At 34.4% G+C, this 6960-nt stretch overlaps 1 long non-coding RNA gene across 1 annotated transcript; it reads right to left on the bottom strand.

Moving 5' to 3' along the window:
* Positions 1-4162: 4162 nt before the first annotated feature.
* On the bottom strand, positions 4163-6118 carry LOC145033827 (uncharacterized). Its single transcript, XR_013677728.1, has 3 exons — positions 5823-6118; positions 5073-5714; positions 4163-4518 (listed from the first exon to the last, which is right to left on the bottom strand). It is a non-coding gene; the product is annotated as an uncharacterized LOC145033827 (long non-coding RNA).
* Between the last annotated feature and the right edge of the window lie 842 nt (positions 6119-6960).

Raw genomic sequence — 6960 nt, 5'->3', positions numbered from 1 at the left:
TTGAAGTTGATAATTTTTTTATCTATGTCCCAGTCCAACAAACTATTCATCAACACATTAGTTAGTTTCTCAGCAGTATGGGGACATAACACACATATAAACCTACCAGTTAACAAAATAAATTCAATTTAATTAAAGAATGCATACTGATAGATTAAAGAAATCAATATAAATTAAGTATTACCTCAAAAGACGACTTTGTAATTGCCAAGAATCATCAATGAAATGGGTTGTCACTGTCATGTATCCTTTTTTTTGGTAGTTGGCAGTCCACATGTCGGTAGTTATTGCAATCCTACCTTGAATACTCTCCAAAAAATGCATCATCCTTGCCTTTTCCTCACCGTACAACTTAATGACATCAGATCTAGCTGTGTTTCTACAAATAGGCCTAAAAAGTGGTTGGAGCCCTGACAAAAATCTCTAAAGCCTTTGAGTTCAACAATTCTAAGTGGGTAATCATGTTTTGTGATCATTTTAGCAAGATCGGTTCGCAAATCGTCATAATTAAACCGATGTGTTGCTAAAAATGATCCCCCACTTTCATCCGTCTTAGATCTTTTTCTGGTTAATTGACTCTGAAAATCATCAATTTTCTTTTGCCCAATTCGTATTTTGCATGACTTATGGTAAGAATGCATCCCTTTGGTTCCATTTTTGGTTGTATAAGTAATTTCCTTTCTACAATACTTACAAACAGCCTTTTTGGTTCCATTAACTTCTTCATAGGTGAAATGACGCCACATTGGAGATGTGAATTTAATTTGTTTCTCGTTACTGTTAAATCCAGAATTGGCAGTATCATTAACCGTGTTTGAATCATTGGGTTGATTCGGTTCTGCTGAAGACATGATTACAAAAATCTGAAAATGATTCACATAAACAATTGGTGAGAAATCATGTATATGACTTATCTAGCAAAAAAATACATGTATGGAGACATTTAGTAATTTCACAGCATTTATTAATTTGACACAAACAATGGGTGAGAAATCTGAAAATCATTCACACAAATAGTTGGAGTGCTGAATATAATTTGTAAGCGGTAATAATGATCAAATACTAATTGATTTTTGTACTTAGGTAGAGTAATTGGCGGGCTGCGACAAGTAACATGTACTATCCCTCATTTGATATGCGATTTAATTCTCTGTTTCAATATTTACTAGTTATTACCGACAAGATTTATGCATTTTTATCATTTAGCTTATACTGGGCATACAAAGCACATTAACTTATATTGTTGAATTTCATCTATACTTCTATACTTAGTCTTGAAGCATAACTAAGAATAGAAGTGCCATTAATATTGTTAGGTTTATATATAGATCCAAAAACTGAAGTCACACTAATAGTTTCTACCACTGGAAAATGCTGATTATCTATATTTACTGAAGAAGGTTCAAGTGTGTGTTAGTTATCAATGAAGTTGCATCATATTTAATATCTATCAGATTGGTTTCAGGTGCAGCTGTGCAAGCATAATTTTTTCTGCCCTTAAGGTTCAGTGGATACAGGTTTTTGAACAGTTAGATACATCAAGTGAAGAACTTGAGACATTTGTGAGTCATTTATATTTCAAATATTCAATTGATCTTTACAGAGTTAAACTTGAGAAGTTGTCAAACACTTTATCTGAACATGTGTTACGTCAGAAGTTTCAACATTACCGTGGAATGCAGAAGGGGGTCGCTGGTTCGCTGCCTCGCTGGTCGCCTACTCGTATGTCGTCGGTGGGAGTTGGACATGATGAGAAGCCGCAGTCGGAGTAAACTACAGGTCCTACGGGAGTCGGGAAGGAAGGACTAAGGAGGAAGCTGAAGTCGGAAGTCGGAACCTAGTCGTCTTCAATTCATTCGTATAATCGTATTTGTATTGCCGAGAATGAGATTGAGTAAATGTAAATCGATGGAAGATAGAAAAGTTCAAGCCCTAATTTCCTATTTTAATATATATATATATATATATATATATATATATATATATATATATATATATATATATATATATATATATATATATATAGACACACACACACACACTTTATTTAAATATAAACAGGGCCCCCGCGGGAGTACGGACGGAAATACTCACTCCCGCCCCGGTCCCGAAAATAAATGGGAGTTAATATTGCCCCCGCCCCCGCTCCTGCTCCCAAATTTTTTTAAAAATTAGTCTTGTACGGTATCGGGGTCCCGCGAGGATTTTTGACATCCCTATCACAGGTTTTCTGCTAACTGCAGTAATACTTTTAGAAAGATCAAAAAGTATTTTCTTTGTATGTATAACAACAGTTAAAACAATGTTTGCAATGAGTCTTTAAAAAGCCAAAATGTATAGTTTGTATAAGTAAAACCATACATGAAACTGTGTTTGTAATAAATCTTTGAAATCCAAAACGTTGTGTTCCATAAGTAATTCCATAATTAAAAACCGTTTTGAAAGGAACCAAGTCCATGGTTGTACGGGTAACGAATAAAGTTTTCTGCCAAGGTTGTACTTAACAACCGCATATAAGGATAAACAGACATACAGATAAAGTTATCTGTCAACGTTGATCTTAACAACGACAGATACGAATAAACAGATAAACAAGTATATTTGGTAAGTGTACACATAAAAATGTACGATACTTGTCTAACAAGTTTACAAAACTTAGTATGGTGTACACAAGCACATGTATGAGCCTAAGATAGAAGTTCTATAACTTGTATAAATGTATAAACATATATATTTATGTGATAAACAGACATGCGGATATACGGATAAAGTTATCTGCCAATGTTGAACTTAACAACCGCAGATACGGATAAACAGATAAACAACAAGTATATTTGATAGGCATACACGTAAAGTGTACGATACTTGTTTAAATAGTTAATAAAACTTTGAGTACAAGCACACAAACGAGCCTAAGATATGAGCTCTATAACTCGTATAAATACATAAACTTATATATTTTTGGGTATGTATGAGGTATAATTAGACTACCAAGTTGATAACCGGTTATACAGTCACAACATAATTTTTTTCGGAATGTATATGTTATTTTTACTAGTTATATTATCTAAACAACATAACATATGAAGCTAATGAGGTTTAAAAAGATTTTTTTTTACTTAACATGTAAGTGTTTAAACAAATATTTCTAAAACCGGTAAAGTATTTACACAAAACAATGGTTTTTTGTTTGTGTATTTTGTATTATAAATATTACTTAGTACACATACTACCATGCATAGACGAGGGCCAAACATGAAACACCGAGGGCAGGATCACAACAACCCATGCGCCCTTCAAACCATATTCCCCGTGTCGTAAGTAGTCGCGTAATAAATACTATTTTCGTGTGATTTATATTGCATAAAAACGGGGGTGTTGTTTGTTTCAACAAAGTATTTAGAAAATAGATATATACAAGATATAAAAGTACTACATATATCCCCCCCCACCCCCACCCTGGGAAAATATGTAAAAGTGGGGCCGTAACACTCACCTTAACGTGTGGTTGATGATTTGTTTCGAGTATTTGACGCGAGAAACCGAGAAGTGTCGCTTTGATAATGAACCGTCGAGATATATTTAGTTTCCTATGAAATTTTATTATAAATTAATATGTGAAGGGTTGTTTGGTAATTTAACCAATCATAAGGTTCATTTACTAATTTAAATAAATCAAATGGGACTAAAAAGGTTTATTTAATTTGTAAGTTGCAATTTTGGATTTATTTTGCAAATAAATCCCAAGAGAGGGGTTAAATATGAATAATTAATATGAAAGTTTTGTTCATGGACTTATTAAACAAAACACAAGAAGGGGGTGTCATTTAAATAAATAAAATGAGGACTTGTGTGCATTGTATTTGTTTTGAAAATGATTTTTAGCGGAGGGTATGTTTTAACATTTTAAATGATAAATGATAGGTTAGGTGTTTAGGACTAGAGGATGTTTGGTAGGATCTGAATTTTTAAGATCTTAATTTTTAAGGTGTCTGAATTTCTAAAAGGATCTGAATTTTTAAGATCTGAATTTTAATATGTTATTTGGCTGGAAGCTTTGAATTTTTGTGCTGAATAACAAAAATGACCATTTTTACCCTTCAGTATCACTTCTTTCAATTACAACAACATACCCTTGAAAAAAAATTACATCAAAGTAGGATGCTAGAAATGAACATCATGCATATAATTTTTTTCATCAAGGTACAATGTAAACTAAACAACCGAATATTTCATTACAATTTTCGGCCAATAATTTGGTCAACATCACACCCCATACAAGGTTTACATGATATAATGCATATGATTTTTTTGGTTCTTGAACATGTGAATGAAAAAATGCTGCTAATCTACAAAAACAGACACGAAGAGGGCATCTTCACCATTAACATGCAACAACCCATCACCCTCTTCATCACACCCTACCATCATACACCATTACCGGGCACCCACCTGTCATTAACCTTTATCATCATCATCGCAGCCTTCACGATACCATCAACTTCTATTCACTAGTCACTTAACAATAGATTTCAACAAAAATTCAACACATAACAACAATATTAGCAATAGATTTCAACAAATGAACAAAATCAGCAACTTGTATTAGTAACTACAAACACATTTTCAATAACATAGAACAAATCAACAAAGTTCAACAACAAATTTTAGCTATGCATACCAATTGCATATCAAATCCATCACCAAACATAGGTATCTGTGTGTTCTATTTCCAATTCACAAACCAATTGGTTGTTTTCTTTACTAAAATCTACAATATTAACCACCAAATTATCATCTCCTATCTTAAGATTTCAAACAATATTCATATATATATATATATATATATATATATATATATATATATATATATATATATATATATATCATATAACGAGCCAGTACATAACCGGACATGAAATACAAAGAAAATCAAAATCGAGGACTGATAATCAAGTTCTAGGGAAAAAAAAGAAAACAAATCGATGTATTTATAAGAATTGGTTTTCAAGGAAAAAAAAGAACAATCGATCTATTTACAGAAATCTATTTTCGCGAAGAAAAAAAATTACCTTGCAACATCAGGTCGTCGTCGCTGGCGGCGCTAGTAGAGGCTGGCGGAGGCGGCAAAATCAATGTCGGAGGTAGTAGATGATTGTATATCGGAGAGGTATTGTAGATCAGAGAGGTAGGAGAATGGGTGGAAGGGAGGAGAAAGGACAATGATGTCGAAGCTTGGCGTCGGAAGTCATGGTGGGAGTCGATTTCAGGGAGGTAGACGACGGGAGGAGGTGATCGGTGCTGGAGATGGTCGACGGTCGGAAGAGACAGAAGAGACGATCTAAAGGTGGGTGCGTAGTTTTGGAGGCGTGTATTAGCGTATAAGGGTAGAAAGGGGAGGAAGCGTGCATTTTTTTTCAAATACAATATGAAGTCTGAAAGTTTAATAGGTTTTTAAAAAATTAAGAGGCTTTTATTCCTATGCTACCAAACACTCTTAATCTGAAAAATTAAGAGCTTGCCTCTTAATTTGTCAATTAAGAGGCTACCAAACAGCCCCTAGATTTGAAAGCAATTTTTGAGAAGGAGGGACCTAAGCTGGACAAATTCAAAGTTAAGGGACCGTGTGTATTTATTTTGAAAGGAAGTTTGTACAGTAACTTATATATGAACCTTGCATTCACGGGGGGTATTAACCTCCTGTGTTCGTTCGTCTACGGGCACGCGAAAAGAGAAGAAAAAATTTATTATTATTATTCTGATCGATGAAACTCTATGCAACAAAAACTAAATGTGTAAAGGAGGTGTTGCTGAAGGCTTACAGTAGAAGGGGTTGGCCGGAGGTGGTGGCTGGTGATTTAAAGCAGCGGCAACATCGAAGGTGACAGGGTAGCATGAGGCTACCCCGGTGGTCCATCTGCCGTCTTTTTCTTGCTGATCTCGATTGGTTCCGATGACGGGGGTAGGGAGGGACCTTTAGGGATTGAAAACAACAACAATTAAGGCTTAGGGATGGTATTTTCTGGTTGTGGCAGTGAGTGGTAGGTTGGTTTAGAGAGATGTAGTGCTCTTTAGAGAACAGAGAAGAGAGTTGGAGATTGGTGTGTTGAAGGAGGAACCTAAGCCTCCTATTTATAGTAGGAGAGGGTCATACAGACACCTTTTGTGGTCAAACTTCCAACCTAGAAATGTACTAGTTTGGTGAAACTTGTAAACAAAGGAAAGGAGAAGGAGAAGTAATCCCATGTGAGCAAGGTATGAAAAATCTGTTTTTTGAAGTCTATCATCCCATGTGGGCCCCACATGGGTTATACCTCCATTGGGTGCTCAAAAACACCCTAATTCGGGCACATCGGGAACCATGTATCGAGAACTTTTTTCGAGAATACCATTAAAAAGATTTTAATTCAAGAATTCTAGAACATCAAACAAATTAATTTTTGGAGTTACGGATCTCCGGGAAATTGTGTTTTAAGTTTTGCATCTAAATGGCTCGCGGTATTTGTTTTCGCAACTATTGTAAATATTGTTGTTAAAAATATTTCGAGTGTGAAATTAAATAATAGACTATAACTTGTGTCAAAAAACGTTATTGGAAATCTCGTCGGCAAAGCGTAAGTGTCTCACTGGATCGATTTGGTTTTACGCGATTAAAGAAAAACAATGTTTTAGCGCTTGTTTTCTTAAAATTATTGTATCTTTTGCATACAAACTCTGTTTTGGACGTTCTTTATATTTTCGGAAATAGGTAAACACATACTATGAGGCTAGAATAATTGCTTCGCTTCAAATGACTTTTTACGAATTTTCACTTTTTCAGATGTATCCTTAGGTTACAGTTTGTGCGGTTTGATTTGTTTTACATTTGAAAGCGCAATATCATCTAGTATCGTATTATAGTTAGAATGAAATTACTTTTCCTTCTTAAGATACACTAAAACTTAGTAATTCGGATTAACA

The sequence above is a fragment of the Lactuca saligna genome, chromosome 3 (assembly GCF_052625555.1).
Source record: "Lactuca saligna cultivar CGN05327 chromosome 3, ASM5262555v1, whole genome shotgun sequence".
Classification (NCBI taxonomy): Eukaryota; Viridiplantae; Streptophyta; class Magnoliopsida; order Asterales; family Asteraceae; genus Lactuca; species Lactuca saligna.
This window is presented reverse-complemented; position numbering and strand designations above follow the sequence as displayed.